The 24,852-nt window shown below is 33.9% G+C and overlaps 1 pseudogene; it reads right to left on the bottom strand.

Moving 5' to 3' along the window:
• Positions 1-11,443, bottom strand: part of LOC121037907 (protein SET-like) — a 22,267-nt pseudogene extending 10,824 nt beyond the window's left edge.
• Between the last annotated feature and the right edge of the window lie 13,409 nt (positions 11,444-24,852).

The following is a 24,852-nucleotide window of genomic DNA, read 5'->3' as shown; positions in this document are numbered from 1 at the left end:
TTTCTTTCTTTCTTTCTTTCTTTCTTTCTTTCTTTCTTTCTTTCTTTCTTTTTTGTAACCAAGGGAAAGAAGACAAATACACGTTGGTAAATGATAACTGTCCATTTTCACATAGAGAGGCAGTGTGATTTCTGGGCCCAATACACAGAGGAAAGAGAAAAACAGAGTTCTATGCACTACTGTACAGGAGCCTCGTATCCTCCAGATTCCAGCAGAAATAAGGAAGCAGAGGGATTTCTTTTTTCCCATAGAGCAGGGTGGTGTAAATTCCATAGTTTTTAATTGAGACAGGAAGAGATAAAAAACGAATTTGGAACAGGAAGGGGTAGAGATTCTATTCCCACTCTATTCTGCTCAAGGTATACCCCACCCCTAAATAAGTAGAGAACCATGATAAAATGGAAAGAAAGGAGACCTCAAAAATAGAGTCACAAGGCACAAGAGGAAGAAGGAATGAAAGAAACAAAAACAATTGTGACTCATTTCTCTCATCATTCATGTCAGAAACTATATAGTAATGGATTTGGCCAAGTAACTCTTTGATGACCTCTCCTAACTCATTTGCACCTGCATCAGAATGGTCAGTAAACCAGGGTAAGAAAGGCTCTGGTTCCTCATGCTGTCTCTTCCTGCTGGCTTTATTTTGTGTTTGACTTGAAAATTTTGGTCAGATCCTTTCCAGATTTCCATTTGATTTCAGCGGACTTTGAACATGGATTACTACTTTCATTCATATGAAATTCTTTGGAGAGAACTTTATTTTGGAAGTAAGGGTTTTCATCAAAACAAAAATCTATTCTGTAACCTGATTTAATATCTCTAAATTCTGTCACTTCTACTCTTGTATAAAAGTGCCTCCCCAAGCAGACAGACAACATCCAGCTTGTGGATGTTGACAAATGCGATTCCCCCCAAATGTGGGATTATGGTGCTTAATTCCAGCCTCTTCTGGGGAAAAAGAAAAGAAAAGAAAGGAAAAGAAAAGAAAAGAAAAAGGAAAAGAAGATTGTCAGAGGTTTTTTATATTTTTGTTTTACTCTCAAAATCTCCTTACTGGCTTGTTCATTAAATCTTTTTCATTTGTATTTCATCAGTATGTTCACTTGCTTTTTACTGTTCTTTTTCTGAGGTCTTTATTCCAGTGTGGCTGGAGCAGAGCTCCTTTTTAGCGACCCTGATGGCGGTGCCTACGTGGTGCTGTTCTTCATGGGGGTTGAGAGAAGTGCAGCAGGGAGGGGACAAGAAGGGAAGGTGAAAAGGGCGGCAGCTTCCCTGAGCCACACTGCAGCGCGTGAGACTCGGCCCCGCCTCCTCCCAGGCGCTGGCTGCGCGCGCAGCCCTCCCAACCTGCCTTGCGGCGCAGGGAGGAGCACCGCGTGCCGCTAGCCTGGTTCCTGCTTTTGGAGGTTTGGCGACAAAGTGACAGCTGGCCGGTTTGGCTCCTCCCCTCACTCCCGGCGCTCTGGCTCTCCCTGTTTTTCTTCTCCTAGGAACCACCTCCTCCTCACGGCAGCAGCGAGGGGTCCTGTGTTATCTTAAAGTAGGTGTTATTTCTCTTAATTTTGAAAAATTAAGTGTTTTTATCGGAGTAAGAAAACTTAATATGAGGTCTACCTCTCAACAAATTTTAAAGTGTACAGTGCAGTATTGTTAACTATAGGCATAACATTGTGCAGTATATTACTAGAACTTATCTTGAATAGTGAAACTTTATAGCCTTTGAACAGCAACTTCCCATAATCCTTCTTCCAGCCCCTAGAAACCACCATTTGTTTGTTTCAGAGTTTGGCTATTTTAATACTTGATACAAATGGAATCATTCCTGATTTGCCTTCCTGTGACTAGCTTATTCCACTTAGCATTATGGCCCATAGGTTCATACATGTTGCTGTAAATGGTGGGATTTCTTTTTTGTGTAAGCCTGAATAATATTTTGCATGTAAATGCCACATTTTCTTTATCCATCAATTCTTCCATGGTATCAAAAGTTCAGAAACAGCACAAAACCAGTGAATCACCAAAATGGAATTTGTTGAAGCTTATTGCGCACACACCAAAAAGATAGTTTGTGAATTGAGAGTACTCAAGCCAAAACATGGAATAAAACTCAGGGGTATGTTGTTATAAAGCAGCTTATATAGTGAGAAGGCATTAAATGTTTATTTTTTACAGAGATTGGTTATAATATTGTAATTTCCCAAAATGATAGATAAGTTGGTCAGTAATTACCTTATATTAACCTTGGGAGACAGTGTAAGTTTTGCCCATGATTTCCAGAGGCATAAATAAGAAATGACCCAGATCAAGCTAGTTTTGTAAAGTAAGTTAAATTATACTTTGTATGACTAAATTGGTTTTCTCTGCTCATAGAGTTTTCAAGTTTGTTTTGATTTTAACAGTGGATATTTGGGTTGTTTTTATACCTTGGCTATTGTGAATAATGCTGCAGTGACCATGGGAGTGCGGGACTTGAATTCAATTCTTTTGGATACATACCCAAAAATAAGATTGCTAGAGCAAATGATAGTTCTATTTTTAATTTTTTTCAGGAAGCAAAAATATGCTTTCATATAGTTTCATTTGTCTATTTTTGCTTCTAATGTCTATTCTTTTAGTGTCATATCCAAGAAATCATTGCCAACAAGACTAATGCCATAAAGCTTTTGCTATGTTTTCTTATAGAAGTTTTATACTTACAGGTTTAATGTTTAAGTCTATAATCCATTTTAGGGTGCCTGGGTGGCTCAGTCAGTTGAGCATCTGACATCGGCTCAGGTCATGATCTCTTGGCTCATGAGTTCCAGCCCCACTTTGGGCTCTGTGCTGACATCTCAGTGCCTGGAGCCTGCTTCGGATTCTGTAGCTCCCTCTTTCTGTGCCCCTTCCCTGCTCACTCACACTCTGCCTCTCTGTCTCTCTGTCAAAAATAAACATTAAAAAAAAGGTCTTTAGTCCATTTTGAGTTGATTTTTTGTGGATGGTATAAGACACCGATTTCATTCTTTTACGTATGAGTATCCAGTTTTCCGGCACCATTTGTTGAAGAGACTTTCCTTTCTCTCTTATGCGTTCTTGACACTCTTGTCAAAGAAGAATTGACAGAATATGCCTGTCTCTGGAACAGTCCATGAACTTGGGGCATTCTCTATTTGTTTGTGTCTTCTTTAATTTCTTTCAGCAATGTTTTATAATTTTCAATTTACAAATCTTTTACATTCATAATTATATTTACACTGAAGTATCTTTTTCTTTTCAGTGCTATTGCAGGTAGGATTTTTTCTTAATTAAAATTTTTTTTTAGGATTTTATTTTTTATTGTTGAGAGAGTGAGCGAGCGAGCAGGTGAAGGACAGAAAGAGAGGGAGACACAGAATCCAAAGCAGGCTCCAGGCTCTGAGTTGTCAGCACAGAGCCTGATGCGGGGCTTGAACCCACAACTGTGAGATCATGACCTGAGCCAAAGTCAGGACGCTCAACCAACTGAGCCACTCAGGTGCCCCCAGATTTTTTTTTAATTTTTAAAAATTTTCCTAATTTTCTAATTTTCAGATAGTTGGTTTTGATGTATAGAAATGTAACTGATTTTTGTATGTTGATATGGAATCCCGTAACTTTACTGAATTCATTTATTGATTCTAACCCTTTTTTTTATTGAAGTCTTTAGGGTTTTCTATATACAAAATCATGTCATCTGCAAACAGAGGTAATTTGACTTCTTTCCAAATTAGATATAATTTATTTATTTCTCTTGCCCAGTTGCTCTAGCTAGGATTTCCAGTACTGTGTGATACAGAATTAGTGAGAAGGGGTATCTTTGCTTTGTTCTTGATTTTAGAGAAAAAGCCTTCAAGTTTTCTACATTGAGTATGATGTTAGTTGTAGAGTTTTCATATATGGCCTTTATTATTTTGTTTTAATTTTCTTACATTCCTAGTTTGTTGAGAGATTTTATAATAAAAGTATTGAATTTTTGTCAAATATTTTTTTTGTATCTTTTGAAACGATCATGTGATTTTTAACCTTCATTCCGTTAATTTGCATTTGCATGTTTGTTAATTTGCATTTTTTGAAGCATCTTCACATCCCAGAGATAAATCCTATTTGGTCATGGTGTATGATCCTTACAATAGTGTCAGTGAATTCAGTGTGCTAACATTTTGTTGAGGATTTTTGCATCTATGCTTATAAGGGATGTTGGATTTTGTCGTCCGTCCTTCCTTCCTTCCTTCCTTCCTTCCTTCCTTCCTTCCTTCCAGTGTCTTTGTCTGGATTTGCTATCAAGGTAAATCTGTCCTCACAAAACGAGTGATAATATTTACTCCTCTTCATTTTTTTGGCCAAGTTTGAGAAGGATTGGCATTAAATCTTCATTGATGTGTTTAGTAGAATGCAGCAGTGAGATTTTTCTTTGTAGGGAGGTTTAACTAGTGTTTCATTCTCCTTACTCATTATTGATCTGCACATTTTTCTTTTTTATTTCTTCACAATTCAGTCTTGATAGGTTGTGTGTTTCTAGGAATTTATCCATTTCCACTAAGTTGTCCAATTTGTTGGTATACAGTTGTTCATAGCAGTTCCTTGTGATCCTTTTATATTTCTATGGCATCAGTTGTAATGTCTCTTTTATTTCCAATATCTTTTGAGTTTTCACCCTTTTTTCCCAGTTTGGCCAAAAATTTGTCTATTTTTTAATTTATCTCTTTTGTAAGCTTGATATTTTTCTATTTTTCTGTTATCTGTTTTATGTCTGTTCTGTGTAAAATTTTCTTATATTAGCTTTAGGCTAGTTTGTTGTTCTTTTAGTTCTTCAGGTGTAAAGTTAGGTTGTTTATTTGAGTTTTTTTTTAATGTGGACATTTATCACTGTAAACTTCCCTTTTAGTACTGCTTATACTGCATCCCATACATTTTGATATGTAATGTTTTCATTTGTCTCAAGATTTTTTTCTAATTTGTCTTGTGATTCCTTGTGTGTACTGTTGGTTTTTCAAGAGTGTGTGGTTTAATTTTTACATATTTTGAATTTTCATGTTTTCTTCTGCTGTTGATTTCTAGCTTCATTTAATGGTAGTTGGGAAAAGATTCCTGCTGTGATTTCAATCTTTGTAAATTTGTTTTTAACCTAACAATGATCCGTACTGAAGAATGTTCCATGTGTGGTTGAAAGGAATGTATATGCCCCTGCCATTTGGGTAGAATGTTCTCTGAGCATATCTGTTAGGTCCATTTGACCTATAATGTTGTTCAAGTTCTCTAGCTCCTTATTGGCTTTGTATCTGGATATTCTATGCATTATTGAGGGTAGTGTCTTGAAGTGTCCTATTATTATTGTGTGTCTGTTTCTCTTTTCATTTCTGGTAGTGTCTGCTTTATATATTTAGGCGCTCTGATGTTGGGTGCATATATATTTATAATTATAAATAAATTCATCTTCCTGGTGAATTTACCTTTTTATCATTATATAATGTTCTTTGTCTCTTGGGGCAGATTTTGACCTAAAATATTTTTTTTTTTTTCTGACAGAAGTATAGCCACTGCTGTTCTCACTTGTTTGCAGTATTGATGGAATTATTTATAAGTGTTGAATTTAACATATTTCTACCCTTGGGTTTTGGAAAATGTCAAGTTAAGGCAGAAATCACAAGGAAAAAAGATACTAAGTAGATCGAGACAATGTGATAAATTAAGGATTAGAGAGATATCAATTTGAGTGGAATAGGCAAAATAATCACGATGGAAGAGATCATAGGTAGCATACAAGAGAAGAATCCTGCTTCATAGACGAAAGGATAAAACAGCTCAATGGGGAAATGCATTAAAATTCTATTACCATTTTGATTAAAAAGCCTATCTATTTATCTTTTCTTTGGCTATTTACCCTGACATTTAATTTAGCATAAGTTTAAAAAAGTAATACCAGTATGGAAACTGACAGCTACTTTTTTGCCTGTGTTATCAGAACCCAAAAAGCTTTGTTGTGAAATATCATGTAGTACCCCCTTGGGGAATTCTGTCTTCATATGGCTTATTTATGTTTGTGCATGCTTTGAGTTACAGATGTTCAGCACACACACTTGCACTGAATAAATGCATTATCATAAAACAGCAAAACTATTCTTACTCGCAGATAGAATTGACTGCTTGTTGTTACTGGTTTCAGATGGGTACTATGCAAACCTTTGTAATAGCCCCTTTGATAATTTAGTAAACTTACTCATTTGAATACATTCATGTACCCAAGTACTGTTAAAGTATACTATATTTTCCTGGAGGGAAAGACCTGAGTCCCATCATTGTGGTTTTCTTAGAAATGTCAGCATATTGCTAAATCAATGAGTGCTTATTAAATGAATGAAAAGAAAGAATGAATAAAATTTTAGCTGTGACATGAAAACTTTGCCTTTTGTAATTTTCTTAAACTTTCTAATACTGCATTATTATTTTAAGTGGGTTTTACACTGGAATGAAAATCATTTGGCCTGCATAGGAAAAACATAAAAGTACAGTCCAGAGTAGAAGGAAATTAAATGTTCATTTCACATCTGTAACATCAGTCGTGTTGTCAGACTGTGGTAGTATTGAAGTGGGTAAAACACATCGCTTCTCGGCCTTTTGGCTAAGATCAAGTGAAGTGGGTAAAACAACAGTTTCCTCAGGTATTCTCCAAAATATGTCCACTTTTTTTTTAATGTTTATTTATTTTGAGAGAGAGACAGGGGAGAGGAGCATTAATGGGGGAGGGGCAGAGAGAGAGGGAGAGAGAAAGAATCCCAAGCAGACTGTGTGCTGTCAGCACAGAGCTGGAAGCAGGGCTAGATCCCACGCACTGTGAGATCATGACCTGAGCTGAAATCAAGAGCCGGATGCTTAACTGACTGAGCCACCCAGGCATCTCAAAATATGTACACTTTCTAATTTGCTTTCTACTCTCTCTTTTTCCTGTATACTAACCTAGAGCAATATATTCTTGTTGGCTGAATTGGTATTTATAGTTTTGAATAATTTAGGAAACAAAGAGGTGGACTATATGACATTTTAAGCTGCTTCTATATCATATTTCCAAGAATGAAAAAGACAAGTTATGGAAACGATAAAGAGAAAATAAAACTTTTAAAATGTTTTTAGGTTTTCATGTAATCTTATATTTTTAGAAAAGAGAAATGAATTTTTATGTTGAAATAAAACTGCAGTACTATTACAATATTTGAAATAGACCAGATGTTTATTTGGTTGGTTTATTAAAATTTGATTACTCATGGATATTATCACTGATAATTTGGCTTTCTATTCTATGAAAAAAAATTTAATGAACTGAAAAGTTTTCATTGAGCTTTGCAAATTGCTGGGAGTTGGATTCTCTCTAGAGACCGTGTCTTATCACAGCACATCAACTGAAAGTGTAAATATCTAATACACTGAACTGTCTACAACTGCACAGCCTCAGCAGTGTTAGGTCCAGGGCAAATTGTTAGAGGAATGGAGGAAGAATTTAGATAACTTGAATGGGATATCGTTTGGCATAGGACACATCACTCAGTTCACTCAAATATTTTAAAAAATACATTCAACAATAAATATAAAGGGTATATAGTTTTATAATTTCATGTTAACTTATGTTTTAGGAAAGAGAAATAAATTTTATGTTGATAAAACAGCAATGCTATTATAATATTTGAAATAGACCAGACATTTGTTTTGTTGGTTTTATTAAAATATACAAATTTGAGGAAATTACACAACACACTCTTAAAAAATCAGTGTGTCCAAGAAGATACCACAAGGGAAATTAGAAAATAGAGACAAATTAAAATGAGAACACAGCATCCCAAAACTTATGGGACACAGAAAATGCAATGTCAAAGAGGAAACTTATAGCTATAAAAGCTCACATTAAAAAAGAAGACAGGTCTTAATTTAAGGTGCCTGGGTGGCTCAGTCAGTTAAGCATCTGACTCTTGGTTTCGACTCAGGTCATGATCTCATGGTTCATGGGTTTGAGCCCCACATCAGGCTTCATTCTGACATTGCGGAGCCTGCTTGGGATTCTCTCTCCTTCTCTCCACCCCTCCCCTACTTGCTTTGTCTCTCAAAATATGTAAATAAAACTTAAAAAATAAATAAAAAAGACAGGTCTTAATAAACTATCTTTGTAACTTGTGGAAGTAAAGGAAGAGGAACAAACTAAATACAAAGCTAGATAAGAAGGAGGAAATAATAAAAATTAGAGCAGACTAGGGGCTCCTGGGTGGCTCAGTTGGTTAAGTGTCCGACTTCGGCTCAGGTCATGATCTCATGGTCTGTGAGTTTGAGCCCCGCGTCGGGCTCTGTGCTGACAGCTCAGAGCCTGAAGCCTTGAAACAGGAGCCTTGATTCTGTCTCTCTCTCTCTCTCTCTGACCCTCCCCCATTCATGCTCTGTCTCTCTCTGTCTCAAAAATGAATAAACGCCAAAAAAAAATTTAAAAAATTACAGCAGACTAAAATAGAGAAAACAATAGAGAAAATCAACAAAACCAAAACTTAGTTCTTCAAAAATATCAACAAAATTGACAGATTGTTACCTAGATTGACAAAAAAAAAGAACACTTAAATTACTAAAATCAGTAATGAAAATGGAGGCATTAGTATCTATTTTACAAAAACAAAAAAAATATATATGAGATTATTTTCAAAAACGGTGCCAACAAATTGGATGACCTTGATGAAATGGAGAAATTTCGGTAAATACAAAAGCAAGAAAGCCTGAGGGCTCACACTTTATTTTAAAGTTAATACAAAGCTATAGTAATCAAAGCATAGTGGTACTGCGCCCAAAATTAACTCTTGCATATGTGGCTAAATGATTTTTGACAAGGGTACCAAGACAACTCAATGGAGAAAGGACAGTCTCTTCAACTGGAGAAAGCTGGATATCCACAGTGTAGAAGAAAAAGGCTGGATCCTTACTTAAAGTTACGTACCAAAATTAACTTAAAATGCATCCCAAGCTCTTTTTGTAACACCTAAAACTATAAACGTCTTAGGAGAAAACATAGGGGAAAAGATTCACAGCATTGGATTTAGTAGTGATTTCTTGGATCTGATACCAAAGGCAAAGGCGCGCGCGCGCGCGCACACACACACACACACACACACACACACACACAAATAAATAAATATAATAATTAGACAAAGCAGATTAATGAAAATTTAAACAGATAATATCAACAGAGTAAAAGCCAACCTACAGAATGGGAGGGAGTATTTGCAAAGTAATAATGGGAATATTTGCAGAGTAATAATGGGACAGAATATTTGCAAATTGTATATCTGATATTACTATTCCGAAAATACAGAAACCCCTAAAACTCAACAACAAAAAACCAAACACCTGCATTAAAAAATGGACAAAGTACGTGACCGTAATTTCTCTAAAGAAGATATGCAAATACACACTAAGCACATGAAAAGATGTTCAATGTCACTAAATACTACAAAAATGACAATGAAGACTGTAATGAGATACGTCTTCATACCCATTAGGATCGGTACTATGAAAAACAGAAAATAAGAGTTGTCAAGGATTTGGAGAAATTGGAAGTCCTGTGCACTATTTATGAGAACCTAAAATGACACAGCTACTGTGGAAAACATTGCGGTGGCTCCTCAAAAAAGTTAAAAATAAATTTACGGAATGATTAAGTGATCCCACTTGTGGTATATACTCAAAATTTGAAAGCAGGGTGTCAGAGATATCTGCACTTTGATATTTATAGCAGGTGTATCAACTGTAGTTAAAGTGTGGAAGGAAGTCAAGTATCTGTAGGTAAATAGATAAGCAAACTGTGATGTATGCATACAATGGAATATTATTTAGGCTTTAGAAGAAGGAAATTCTGACGCACTACAACGTGGAGGACCCTTGAGGACATTAGGAAATAAGTCAATCACAAAAAGACAAATACTGTATGTGTCTACTTATATGAGGTACATAGTGTAATAAAATCATAGTCAGAAAGTAGAATGATGGTTGCCAGAGGCTGAGGAGAAGGGCGGATGGGAAGCCATTGTATAATCTGTATAGATTTTCAGTTTTTTGAGATGAAAATAGTTTTGGAGATGGATGGTAGTTGATGGTTGTACTATAGTATGAATTTACCTGATATCACTGAATTATACACTTAGAAATGCTTTGATGATGAATTTCATGTTTTTGTATTTTATCACAATTTTTTTTAATTGAAAGAAAAAGATGATTAGGGAAATTTGAATAGGGAATGGTTATTAGGTGAAATCTACAAATCATTGTGTTAGAAGAATATAGAACAATATTTTGGTTATGTTAGAAAATATTATGTTTTAATGATGAATACTGAAGTATTTAGGAGTGAAATGTCTTGGTATCTTTAATATACTTCAACACAACAATGAAATAAGATAATTGTGACATAATGTCAGCAACTGTTAAATCTAAGTGATGTATACAGGTATTTATTATACTGTGCTCTCTATTTTCTGTTTAAACATCTCCATAATACAAATTTTAAAAAATATTCCATCATTTGTAGAGTTTATATACTCCATGAGTTTGTCCTTTATGTGTGTGTGTATGTATTATATGTTCATAGAAACAACATGTTCAGAAATAAAACATGAGAGAAGTAAATACTATTTCTTATCACTCAAAGACAATTCTTGCTAATACTGTAACATATATCTTTAAATTTTTTTCTATGCTTATTTGGTTATGAACAAAACAATTTTTTTGTGGTAAACTCTTTGTAAATATCATTAAAATGTTCCAGTAAACTTCCTTGTAATTATTTTCTGGTATATGGATAGAGAAACTCCCTGGAGTGGGATTGTTGGCTTAAAGAGTATGCATATTTGTGGGGCGCCTGGGTGGCGCAGTCGGTTAAGCGTCCCACTTCAGCCAGGTCACGGTCTCGCGGTCCGTGAGTTCGAGCCCCGCGTCAGGCTCTGGGCTGATGGCTCAGAGCCTGGAGCCTGTTTCCGATTCTGTGTCTCCCTCTCTCTCTGCCCCTCCCCCGTTCACGCTCTGTCTCTCTCTGTCCCAAAAATAAATAAACGTTGAAAAAAAAAAAAGTATGCATATTTGTAACTGTAATTGATGCTACCAGGTATATTCCTAAGAATGTTATAACACTACATGTATTAGTTCTTGATTTTTAAGGATGCAAATATTACATATTCTTGGTATTCAGACACATGATTTGCAGTGAAAACTTTTCAGTGTACATAAGACACTAGTGTTTCTGCCTGTAACAGATGCTGTTGCATTGCCCAGACGCCATTTACCGGGCCTGGACACTAATTTCCCCGCAGTAATAGCTGTTGCCTGTTAGTAGCTCACATCTGCACCCTACTGTGGAGGACAGTGTTGGGCTGATAAGAACTATATTATTCAGAGATGCTTGAAAGATAGACTCTCTGGCAACCTTCATGGGTTATGGGCCGCAGTGGTCAATGACCAACCCAAAAGGTGATAGCCGTGCCAAACACGATTTTCTGGATATGATGGCTTTACGTAATTCACATAGGAGTATTGTCCCTGGATTTAGGGTGATGCTGGATATCTCCTAAAGTCACATTTTTGTTTAATTCAGGGTGGGTGAACTTTACCTTTATAGAGAAAAATAGTAAATATTTTAGGCTCTTTAAGCTATGTGATCTCAAGCTACAGGTATTATAACATTGTAACAGTGGCATAGAAACAGACATACAGAGCAGTGGAATAGAATAGGGATCCCAGAAATAAACTCATACCTATATGGTCAATTGATCTTCAATAAAGTTGTCATGGGAAAAGGATAGTTTCTTCAAAAAATGATGCTGGGAAAACTGGATACCCACATGCAAAAAAAATGAAATTGAATCCTTAAATAGCAAACCTAAAATTGAACCCCCCAGAAGAAAACATTGGAACATAGGCAGAAGATTTATGATACTGTTCTTGACACAGATTTTTTGGATAAAATACCAAATGAAAGACAAAAAAGGCAAAAATAGACAGTGGAACTACATTAAAGTAAAAAGCTTCTGCACTGAAAAGGGAACAGTCAACCTATGGAAAGACAACCTATGCAATGGGAGAAATTCTTTGCAAACCATATGAATTGCAAACCATACCACAAGTGTCCGAAATATTTATGGAAGTCAATGGCAAAAAAAGCAAATAACCTGATTAAAACATGAGGAAAGGAGTTGAATAGACATTTTTTTTTCCAAAGAAGACATATGAATAGCTAGCAGGTATATGAACAAAAAGCTCAGCATAACTAATTATCAGGAAAATACAAATTAAAGCCACCAGGAGATATTATCTTACACCTGTTAGGATGGCTTTTACCAAAGCAAAATAATAATCATAATCATAATCATAATCATAATCATAATAATAATAAGTGTTAGGATCTGAAGAAATTGGAACCCTTACATACTCTTGATGAGAATGTCACATGGTGCAGCTGCCATGGAAATCTGTGTGGAAGTTCCTGAAAAAATAAAAAATAGAACTACTATGTGATCTAGTAATCCCATTGCGAAGTACATATCCAAAGGAATTAAAACCAGAATCTGGAAGATACATCTGCATTTCTGTGTTCACTGCAGCATTTTTCACAACAGCCCAGATATAGAAACAATCTGAATGTCTGTAGCAAACTAATAGATACAGAAAATTTGACATGCACACTCATGTACACACAATGGAATTATATTTACCTTTGAAAAGTAAGGAAATCCTACCATTTTCAATAACATAGATGAACCTGTAGGATGTTATTCTACATAAAATAATTTGGCTATAGAAGGACAAGTACTGTATGACTCCACTCAGATGAGGGATCTAAAATAGTCAAACCCAGAAACAGAAGGTAGACTGATGCCAGGGAGGAGACAAAGATAAAGGAGTTTTTCAGTAGTGATAGTTTTAACAGAGGTGGAATTTTTTTTTCTACATTTCATTTATAAATCTCTTATTTTCCAATGTGAGCAGCCACATGCTCAAATAAGCAAACATTATTTATTTGGTTGCCTTGGATTTATATTTTAAAATATTTGTATGTGTTTTTTCCTGTTATATTGAGGCATGTAATGAGATGACAGTTGCTATTCACAAAAAGATAGACTGAATTCTGGAAGACATCACTACCTCTTCCATGAGTTGTTAATGTAGCATGAGAATGTACATACAGTTCAGTGAAATGCCATTCCATATATCTTGTATATCCTGTATACACATATCATAGTTTTGTGAGATTAGTTTAGCTCAGCAAACAGCACTTTTCCTTTAAAAAAATGTTGAACATAGCTGCTAAGATAAATTAATATTCTTTACTAGTTATAAGATTTTGGCAGCAAGTAGTAGGTTATTGGACCAACAGTGGCTCCCTTACTCAAGATATTCCATTATTTCACATTACAAAATATCTGGAGGAAGGGAGCTTGTCTCATGTTTATAATAAGGCTGCTGCAGCTCAAGTTATCATGTCACACATTCCATCTTGAAGGTCTAGGCAAAAATGGTTTTTTCTTTTCATATAAAACTAGTCTTATGTTTTTCATCTTTTTATCATAAATGAAATCTGTTCCAGAATTTTTCTATAGAATTATTCTTAGGACTCATCTAACTTGGTCACACATATCCTATCACTTGTGATTAAAATACATCAAAAGATAGTGGACTAAAAAGATGGGTTCAGAGTGAATATGCCTCTTCCTCATTTAGAAGAAAAGGTTAACATGTTACTTTAAATATTAAATTGAAAACGAAAGGTCTAGAGTAAAATTGAGACAGGCATTTTTATAGTTAATAAATTTTGAATCCAGAGATTTAATCATTCTTCCCACCTACATCCCCCAAAGACTTTAATCCTAGTGTCAGGTAAATATAAATAGTTAATTATACATCTAAAACTTTCAGAAATATTTCTATTTAACATCACAGTTTATTAGGATAAATGATTTTGATGTCATTTTATTGCTACATGGCAATATATTGAATTGTTAAATACAGAGGTAAGCAGATTGATGAAAGTCTTCCGCTTAAACATTAATGAAAATTAGAGAATAAGACATGGACTCTAATTCCTTAATATAATCCTATATAATTCATGAATAAATAAAGCTCAACAATGGCTTTTTGAGGCAGACATAAGTTCATTAAAATATTCTTTTATAAAACAATATCTGTGCCAAGGCACATATCAGGGATTAGCTTTAGTTAAGGCAATTTCCCAAAGAGTTGTTTGCTTTCCTTCACAATATTTTATATTTTAATAGAGGCACATTGCACACAGAGACTGAGAGAAATTTCAGTAACTTAAAGTCACAAACTAATGGGTAGTAGAGATGATGTTAAAATCTAGGCATGACTCATTCACTCTTTTCTGAGTTTAAATTAGAATCCTCTCTTTTACCAGTATATTAACAATAAAAGTTGTTTTGTTATTAACTCTAAAGGAAAAAAGCCAGAGATATCTATTTTATCTTTTAAATCACCATTTCCCCCCCTAACATCTCAAAATCTTCAGAGAGTGCTTGATGTTTTAAAACAGTGGTTTTTAAATAATGTTTTTAGGGCTAGCAGCCTCAGTATTCCCTATAAGAATATTCAAATGTAGATTCATGGCACCCAACTTGCCATACTGCAACCTGAGTTATCTGGGGGTGAGTCAAGAAATTCTTGTAACAAGTTCTCCATATGATTCTTAGGCATTGTAGAATCTGAGAACCACCATTTTAGTGTGTATGTTTTTAAGTAAATTTTATACTGACTCAACAATATTTTTAAGCTAATTTTAATTTTGGTACCTTAATGAAGATTTGACTACAAGTATTAGTTTGGATTTATTCTTCAGCGTACAGTAATTCATCTTCTATCATGAGACAATTAAAAACTGTTTATTATTTCTGTTGGTAGTTTAGAGAATGAAATAAAATAATGCCAAGAAAATAGATTAACTCAAGAACTGCTCGATTGGCAGTAATTTTCATATATCATGAAAAATTAGAACAAAATTTACTCTTATGCAATTATTATACAGATATGTGTGTTTGTATATAAGACATATATCCACTATTTGATATATATATATATGTGTGTGTGTATATATATATATATATATATGTATATACACACTCCCTTATTAAATATAAAACAGTAATGATTGGCTTATGTAGAATTTTTTGTTTACAAATTGTTTTGGTTTGATTGCAATGTATTTAGGATTAACATTTTACCTTTGATGGCCTTTGTGGTCTGATTAGATAAAATTTCTTTGTTTTGCTATTCCTTACACATTTAAAAATGCTACAAGATATGCAAAATTAGTGTTTTTTTACATGATTGCTAGCAAAGTTATTTGTGTTATAATGACTATAACTATTAAAGCATAAGGAACTTAGAGAAAAATCTACTCTATTTTCATAATTTATAGACAAGGTAATTTCAACTTCATTGAGTTTGAATTATTTTCCCAGATACCTTGAAGAGTTTATTTTTTTTTTTAACCATTCTCTTTTTTTTTTATTTATATATGAAATTTATTGTCAAATTGGTTTCCATACAACACCCAGTGCTCATCCCAAAAGGTGCCCTCCTCAATACCCATCACCCACCCTCTCCTCCCTCCCACCCCCCATCAACCCTCAGTTTGCTCTCAGTTCTCAACAGTCTCTTATGCTTTGGCTCTCTCCCACTCTAACCTCTTTTTTTTTTTTTTTTTCCCTTCCCCTCCCCCATGGGTTCCTGTTAAGTTTCTCAGGATCCACATAAGAGTGAAACCATATGGTATCTGTCTTTCTCTGTATGGCTTATTTCACTTAGCATCACACTCTCCAGTTCCATCCACGTTGCTACAAAAGGCCATATTTCATTTTTTCTCATTGCCACGTAGTATTCCATAGTGTATATAAACCACAATTTCTTTATCCATTCATCAGTTGATGGACATTTTGGCTCTTTCCATATTTTGGCTATTGTTGAGAGTGCTGCTATGAACATTGGGGTACAAGTGCCCTTTTGCATCAGTACTCCTGTGTCCCTTGGATAAATTCCTAGCAGTGCTATTGCTGGGTCATAGGGTAGGTCTATTTTTAATTTTCTGAGGAACCTCCACACTGCTTTCCAGAGCGGCTGCACCAATTTGCATTCCCACCAACAGTGCAAGAGGGTTCCCGTTTCTCCACATCCTCTCCAGCATCTATAGTCTCCTGATTTGTTCATTTTGGCCACTCTGACTGGCGTGAGGTGATACCTGAGTGTGGTTTTGATTTGTATTTCCCTGATAAGGAGCGACGCTGAACATCTTTTCATGTGCCTGTTGGCCATCCGGATGTCTTCTTTAGAGAAGTGTCTATTCATGTTTTCTGCCCATTTCTTCACTGGGTTATTTGCTTTTCGGGTGTGGAGTTTGGTGAGCTCTTTATAGATTTTGGATACTAGCCCTTTGTCCGATATGTCATTTGCAAATATCTTTTCCCATTCCGTTGGTTGCCTTTTCGTTTTGTTGGTTGTTTCCTTTGCTGTGCAGAAGCTTTTTATCTTCATAAGGTCCCAGTAATTCACTTTTGCTTTTAATTCCCTTGCCTTTGGGGATGTGTCGAGGAAGAGATTGCTACGGCTGAGGTCAGAGAGGTCTTTTCCTGCTTTCTCCTCTAGGGTTTTGATGGTTTCCTGTCTCACATTCAGGTCCTTTATCCATTTTGAGTTTATTTTTGTGAATGGTGTGAGAAAGTGGTCTAGTTTCAACCTTCTGCATGTTGCTGTCCAGTTCTCCCAGCACCATTTGTTAAAGAGACTGTCTTTTTTCCATTGGATGTTCTTTCCTGCTTTGTCAAAGATGAGTTGGCCATACGTTTGTGGGTCTAGTTCTGGGGTTTCTATTCTATTCCATTGGTCTATGTGTCTGTTTTTGTGCCATTGAAGAGTTTAATCACATTGACTACACTATAAGTTCTCTTGTAAAAGAAATCATTTTACACTCAGCTTCACTGGGGGACTAGGGTCTTTAAGGAAAAGCAGTGTTTATGTGTGCATTTACAGCTTGGGGCTCAGGTTGGTTGTCTGAATGCAGGAAATTTGCAGTGTGTTAAGTCTGGACTGATTTTGATCCATGAATTGACTTGTGGAGAAATGCTGAGTTGAAATGAGTAAAAATAGATTATTATAGGCCACCTTTTTTTCCCCCTCCCATGAATAAATGCTGCAAAAAGCCTGATTGAGGGAGATATATGGGGGTATGGGAGGATAAGGAGAGAAGGAAAGAGAAGCAAAAATACACAAAGAAGCTCGTTAATGGAAAAATAGAGCACAGATTCAAGAATTTAACCACAAGTGCATTAACTATAGAAATTGACTTAGATCTTGAATGATCTCCCAGCTTAAATACTAATTAGAATTTTATTTAGGAAAATTCCTGCTATTCATAATACAGTTCTATAAGCACACTGACACCATACCACCATTACTTTATCAAGTCTCAGTGGTTCTGCGTCTTTTAATGAAAGGATTCTAAAATGCATATCCTACAGATTAAGGTAGGAATAAGTCACAAATCTACTAGTTATTCTATAATTGGATATACTTAATGTCGTATCCGTTGCAAGGACTGTTAATACGACAAGATGTGTAAATATTTAGACAGTCATTTTTCTAGGGAGAAGAGCCATATATTTTATTACAATGACAAATATTAATGACTAATATAAAACACGTTATCTGAAGGCTATTTATCCAATTTTGTATCAGCACGTCTCAGATTCTGTTTCATGGATGTCCAAACTCAGAATTATTTGTACTGCTTGCTTAGAATGTAGGTTTATGGCTTAATGTCCTATTTAATGGGTCATGGTCTGGACAGATGAGGCTGAAATCTGTAACTTCATAAACTCTTTGTATATTTTTAGGCACAAAATATCTTGAATACCACATGAAAATAAAGTGAATTTTTCTATATGTATATCATCAGCATCAACCTTGTGACGACAGAACATTTTTGTTTTGTCAGTTATGCTAAGAACACTTATGAGATCTATCCTTTTAAATTTTTTTAATCCTCTTAAATTTTTAAATGTACAATAATGTATTTTCAACTCTTTGGCACAATGTTGTACAACAGCTCTCTAGAACTCACTCATCTCACATTACTAACACTTTATACCCGTTGAACAGAAGCACCTCATGAGTTTGAGGTAAGTGTGATACTCATTCAGTGCTAACGTGTTTTTGTGAAGCAATCTGTGTCAGACAGAAGTCACTAACAATTTCGTTTATATTTGACAGGGTAGAAACCTAATCAAACCCATGTTAGCACCCATAAAATTGGTATTGATTGGTGCCGATTGTGTGAATAAATGATCCTTAAAGAACTCAATCATATAAGAAGTAGAGCTCCACAGTGCTTATCTGTCTTTCATTTACAATATCCAGAATGCCACTAGGGACATACCAGGACACATTTTGCTTGGATACTTAGTCTAATAATTTTCCTTAGAAACTCACTCTGGTTTAGAAAATGTAGCTAACCCAATGCTTGATTGTATATAGGTATGAAAGAGGTTTCTATGATATTAATTGATATCAAGCAGCTTGGAATAAGGGATATGAGCTGGTGACAAAAATATAATAGAACATATAGACTATTGTAAAAGTGAACTGGGGACTGTTTTATGTACATGTAGCAAAAAGTGGCTTCATTCATCACTGTATATATGAAACTATCTGTAAAATATTTGCTAGTTGATTATTTTTAACTGATTATTTGTTTTAGTAAGCTTGTGTTCCTTGAAAAACTAATGATATGTAAGAAACTCAGTAAGAAATAACATTTTTACTTGTAATACTTTGTATTATCTTTGCCCTTATAATTTATGCAACATTAACTTCAGTCACATTTGAGAATGTTTTATTTACAGATAAGCTTGAATAGACTAATTCATAAAAAAATAAAACTTTATTCCTTATAATTGTAAGCTCATGTGTAACTTATTCTTTGAGAGGCACTATAAATTTCCACTTGTGATAGCAACATTGTATTTTAAATATGTGAAGTGGCTGATACTTTTATTTTGTGAATTTTAAGGCAACTATTCTCTCCATCACCTAAAATGTATCTCACTGTACTCTAAATGCGTGAAGTTTTCAATTGCATACCTTCTTTAATAATAATAAAAAAACCCTGATAGCTCCCCTCAAAAGTAAATATGTAAAATAAGGAATAAACATGTATCTAAATTTTTGAAGGATTGTAGGAAAGCATCTCTTGAGTTCATATTGTGTTAATGGAAAGAATAACAATGATATCCTGGAAATGGACACTGTATGGAATAAAGGAGTGATTCCGGTTTCAAATACTGAACTCTTGAGTGTACTTCAAATACTCAGCATTAATTACCCTATACATTAAATAAGAGTAAGAGTAGGGCCTCTTGGAATTGTTCTAATTATACAATTCAGAATAAATAATATGAATTACTGATTCCTAATAGCTGTTCAATTTTGCCACTTTCAGGAGTATCATTTATATCAAGGTTTAGCAACCTTCTTCTGAAAGGATTAGGTAACAAATATCTTTGATTTTGTGTGCCATATGCTGTCTTCACAACTCTGACCATTCATACAGAAAAGCAGGCATGGCCAAAATGTAATTGAATGAGTCTGACTGTGTTTTAGTAAAACTCTGTTTACAAAAACCAGTATTAGGCCAGATTTGACTTGTGGCCTTTAGTTTGTTGACATCCAAACTACAGAGTAAAGTGATAACCTTTTGGTTAATTGGTATTAATGGAAAATGAATACTAGGGAGTTGGTATTAACTTTTAACAAAATCTCTAGTAGCTCTTGCATGCCAAGAGTTTGGATCTCTCTCATGAAATAATTTCTATCATAAATAATTTTTTCACTGCTAGCATAGTCATAAAACTTGTATATTTAATGAAGTAGGAATAAGCATTAAAACACTGAAGAAATATACATATTTCTATATATATTTATATTTTATATATACATCATTATAATTAAATAATATGTTGTATTATACTAAGTAATGTGAGATAATTACATATTGTATTATTTTATACATATGTATAAATACATATTGTATTTATATACTCATAAGTTATGTTATATGTTTTATATATAATTATATGTGTGTGTGCGTGTGTGTGTGTGTGTGTGTGTGTGTGTGTGTGTGTGTGTAAAGGAAAAGTTGAATGTGATGATCAGAATCTTAAACTCAGTAAATTGGAATGGTAATACATATTTATTATTAAACAATATATTGACAATATAAAAACAAATACATGGTTAATATAACTAATTGTGTAGGTAGAGGAAAAAGGGAGGTATCACTTAAAAGAGCATTTATGAAAAAATACATATAGTCTGATATAATTGCTAAAATAATGAATTTTTGATTAGGACTAAATAAAGAATATTAGCAGACCTGCTCTCTAATTTGGGTTCTGCTGCTTGAGCCAACATTTCATTCTTCTGAGACAGTTTCCTTATCTATAAAACTAACTTGAGATACCTGCTTCATTATGCATTAACGGGTATCTCACTTTTTCTTTTTATGCAGCAAACATTTATCTTGATCAAAACTCCTGGCTATTTCTACCTATCTGATTAGGACAAATATAAAATTTACATATTGGTTTCTTGATTATAGCTCTTCATGTACATCTCAGACCTGTACACTTGTTCATATATAACATCAATGTGTTATAATTTTCAGTGTATAGGTGTTTCACCTCATTGGTTAAGTTTATACCTAAGTTTTTATTCTTTTTGATACTATGGTAAATGGGAGTTTGCTTTATTTCTTTTAGATAGAAACATAACTGATTTTTGTATGTTGGTTTTGTATCCTGCAACTTTACTGAATTCATTTATTCCATCAGTCTTTTGGTGTAGTCTTTAGGTTTTATTCTATATAAGATCATATCATCTGAAAATAGAGACAATTTTACTTGCTCATTTTAAAATTAGATGTCCTCTATTTCTTGTTTGCCTTATTGCTCTGGCTCAGATATTCAATCCTGTGTTGAATATATTGGTGGGAGTTTGCATCTTTGTCATATTCCAGATCTTAAAGAAGAAGCTTTTGACTTTCACCATTGTGTATGATGTTAGCTGTGGACTTGTCATATATGACCTTTATTATATTGAGCTACATTCCTTCTGTGCCCAATTTATTGAGAGTTTTTAATCATAAAACTGTGTTGGATTTTATCAAATGCTTTTCGTGCATCTGCTGAAATGATCTTATGATTTTTGTCTTTTATTAATGTACTGTATCACATTGATTGAATTGCATATATTCAACTATCCTTGTATCCCTGGGAAACATCCCATTTAATGATGAGGTGCAATTTTTTTAATGTGCCCTTGAATTTTGTTTGAGAATTTTGCATTTATATTTTATTGATAATTTTGTTGACAATATATTCATCAGGAATATTGGCCTGTAGTTTACTCTTTTTGTAGTGTCCTTAACTGGGTTTGATGTCAAGGTAATGCTGATCTCATAAAATGAGCTTGAGAGTGTTCCTTTTCCTTCAGTTTTTTAGAAGAGTTTTAGGATTGGTATTCTTATTTAAATGTTTGGTAAAATTCATCAGTGAAACCATCTGGTCCTGGGTTCTTTGGTGTTGTTGGAAGATTTGTTTTTAATTACTGCTTTAACATCCTTACTTATAATTGGTTTGTTCATATTTAGTTTTTTCATGGTTCAGTCCTCATAAATTGTATGTTTCTAAGAATGTATCCATTTCTTGTAGATTTGTAGATTGTCTAATTGTTGGTATATAATCATTAGTATTTGTTTGATGGTTTCTTTCCACTGTGCAGGAGTTTTCTTTTCTTTTTTTTTTTTTTAATATAGTCCCATTTACTTATTTCAGTTTGTTCCCTTGTCTTTTGAATCAAATCCAAAAATATATCACTGAGACCAATGCAAAGGAGCTCATCACCTATGTATTCTTAGAGGAGTTTTATGCTTTCAGGCCTTACATTGAAGTCTTTAATCCATTTTTAACTAATTTTTGTATATGGTGTAAGATAATGGTCCAGGTTCATTCTTTTGCATTTATTGCATTCAATGCATTCAACACCATTTATTGAAGAGATTGTCTTTTCTCCATTGTATATTCTTGCCTCCTTTGTCATAGATTAACTGACTGTATATATGTATGGGTTTATTTCAGGGCTCTCTATTCTGTTCTTTTGATCTATATATCTGTTTATTTTGCCAGTGTCCTACTGTTTTGATTACTATAGCTTTGTAATATAGTTTGAAATCAGGGAGCATGATACCTCTGGCTTTGTTCTTCTTGATGTTGTTTTGGCTATTCAGGGTCTTTTGCAGTTCCATGCACATTTTAGAACAATTGATTCTAGTTCTGTGAAAAATGCCATTGGATTTTTGATAGGGATTGTATTAAATATTTAGATTACTTTGGGTAATATGTACATTTTGACAATATTACTTCTTCCATTCCATGAAATGAAATATTTTCCATTATTTGTGTCTTTTCAATTTCTTTCATCAGTGTCAGAGTTTTCAGAGTACATGCTTTTCACCTCCTTGATTAAATTCATTCTTAGGCATTTTATATATTTTTTGATACAAATGTAAATGGGATTTTTTTTAATTTCTCATATAGTTTGTTATTAGTGTTTAAAAATGCAACAGATTTTTGTATGTTTTGTATCTTGTAACTTTACAGTATTCATTTATTCTAACAGTTTTTTTTTTTCTTTTTCTGCTGAGTCTTTAGGGTTTTCTGTATGTAGTAGCAGGTTATTGGCTAATAGTGACAGTTTTACTTTTGTCCGATTTGGATGCCTTTTATTTATTTTTCTTGCCCAATTGCTCTGGTTAGGATTTTTCAATACTACATTGAATAAACGTGGGTATGGGCATACTTGTCTCATTCCTGATATTAAAGGTGAAGCTTTCAGCTTTTTACAGTTGAGTATGATAGCTGTGCATTTGTCATATATGGCCTTTATTAGGTTGAATTATGTTCCCTGTATACCTACTTTATTGAGGGTTTTTGTTATAAATGGTTGTTACGTTTTGTCGAGTACTTTTTTCAGTAGCATTCTGTTTATTCTCTCTCTTTTGGTAGTTTTTCCAGTTTTCTTATTGAAATTCATTTCTACCATTGTTATTGGAAAAGATACTTGATACAGTTTCCATATTCTTGAGTTTATTGAGACTTGTTTTGTGATGTAACATGTGATCCATTTTGGGGAATGTTTTATGTGCTCTGAGAAGAATGTGTATTCTGCTTTGGGATGGCATGTTCTGTATGTATCTATTGAGCCCATCTGGTCTAATGTGTCATTTAAGACTTATTTTTCCATATTGCTTTTCTGTCTGGATGATCCATTCATTAATGTAATTGGGGTGTTAGAGTCTCATACTAGTACCGCTGTCAATTTTTCCTAACTTTAGAGCTATTGATATTCTATTAATATGTTTTGGTCCTCCAACATTAGGTGCATATGTATTTATACATGTTATACCTTCTTGCTAGATTTGACTCATTATCATTATGTAGCGCCCCCCTTTGTCTTTTATTATAGTCTTTGTCTTAAAATCTGTTTTGGCTGATATGAGTATAGCTACACCACCTTTCTTTTTGTTTCCATTTTCATGAAATATCTTCTTTCATCCCTTCACTTCAGTTTGTGTGCATCTTTACTTCTGAAGTGAATGTCTCGTAGGCAGCATGTAGGTGGTCTTTTTTTTTTTTTTTATTCAGCCATTCTGTGTCTTTTGATTGGAGAATTTAGTCTATTTACAGTTACAGTAATTATTGATAAGTATGTATTGTCATTTTTAAAAACTGTTTTCTGGTTGTGTTTGTAGTTCCTCTCTATTTCTTCTTCTCCTCTTTTCTTGATTACTTTCTTCAGTGTTATGTTTAGATTGCTTTTTCATTTTCTTTTCTGTATTTACTATGTTTTTGCTTTGTGGTTATCATGAGATTGACAGATATCTTCCTATGTATGTAATAGTCTATTTCACATAAGTCAATAATAACTTCAATTAGAACATATTCCAAAACTACATTTTTACTCCTTCCTTCATATTTTATGCTTTTGATGACACTTTTTACATCTTTTATTTTAATGTTTTCCATAATAAATATTGTGGTTTTGATTTTGATATTTTTGTCTTTTTAGTAGCTTTCAAGTAGCTCTATAAGTGATTAATTTACCACCTATACTATACATTTACCTTTTCCATGGGATTTTTACTTTTTTATTAATTAGTGTCATTTCTTTTCAGCTTAAATAGGTCTCTTTAATATTTTTTGTAAGTCCAGCTTAGTAATGATGAAGTTTAGGTTTTGCTTGTCTGGAAAACTTTTAATCTCTCCCTCAAATCTGAACAATAACCTTGCTAGATATAGTATTTTTTATTGGATTTTTTTTTCTTTTAGCACTTTGAGTATGGTATGTCACCCCTTTAGGCTTGCAGCATTTGTGTTGAGAACTCTACTGATAGCCTTATGGGATTTCCTATGTACATAAAAATGTGTTTTTCTCTTACTGCTTTTAAGATTTTCTTTAACTTCTGACATTTTAATTGTAATGTGTCTTATTGTGCCTTTCATAGGTTTATCTTATTTGGGATCCCTAGATCTGGATTTCTGTTCCCTTCCCCAGGTTAGGGAAGTTTTTAGTCATTATTTCTTCAAACAAGGTTTCTTTCCATTTCTCTCTCTTCTTTTGGGACCCCAGTGATGCAAATGTTACTCTGCTTGATGCTGTCCCAGAGACCTTTAAGTTATCTTCATTTTTTTAAATTCTTTTTTTCTTTTTGGTTCCTATGTA

The sequence above is a fragment of the Herpailurus yagouaroundi genome, unplaced genomic scaffold, assembly GCF_014898765.1.
Source record: "Herpailurus yagouaroundi ecotype Mexico unplaced genomic scaffold, PumYag 164, whole genome shotgun sequence".
Lineage (NCBI taxonomy): Eukaryota > Metazoa > Chordata > Mammalia > Carnivora > Felidae > Herpailurus > Herpailurus yagouaroundi.
Note: the sequence above shows the minus strand (reverse complement) of the source record. Positions and strands in the feature narration are given on the sequence as shown.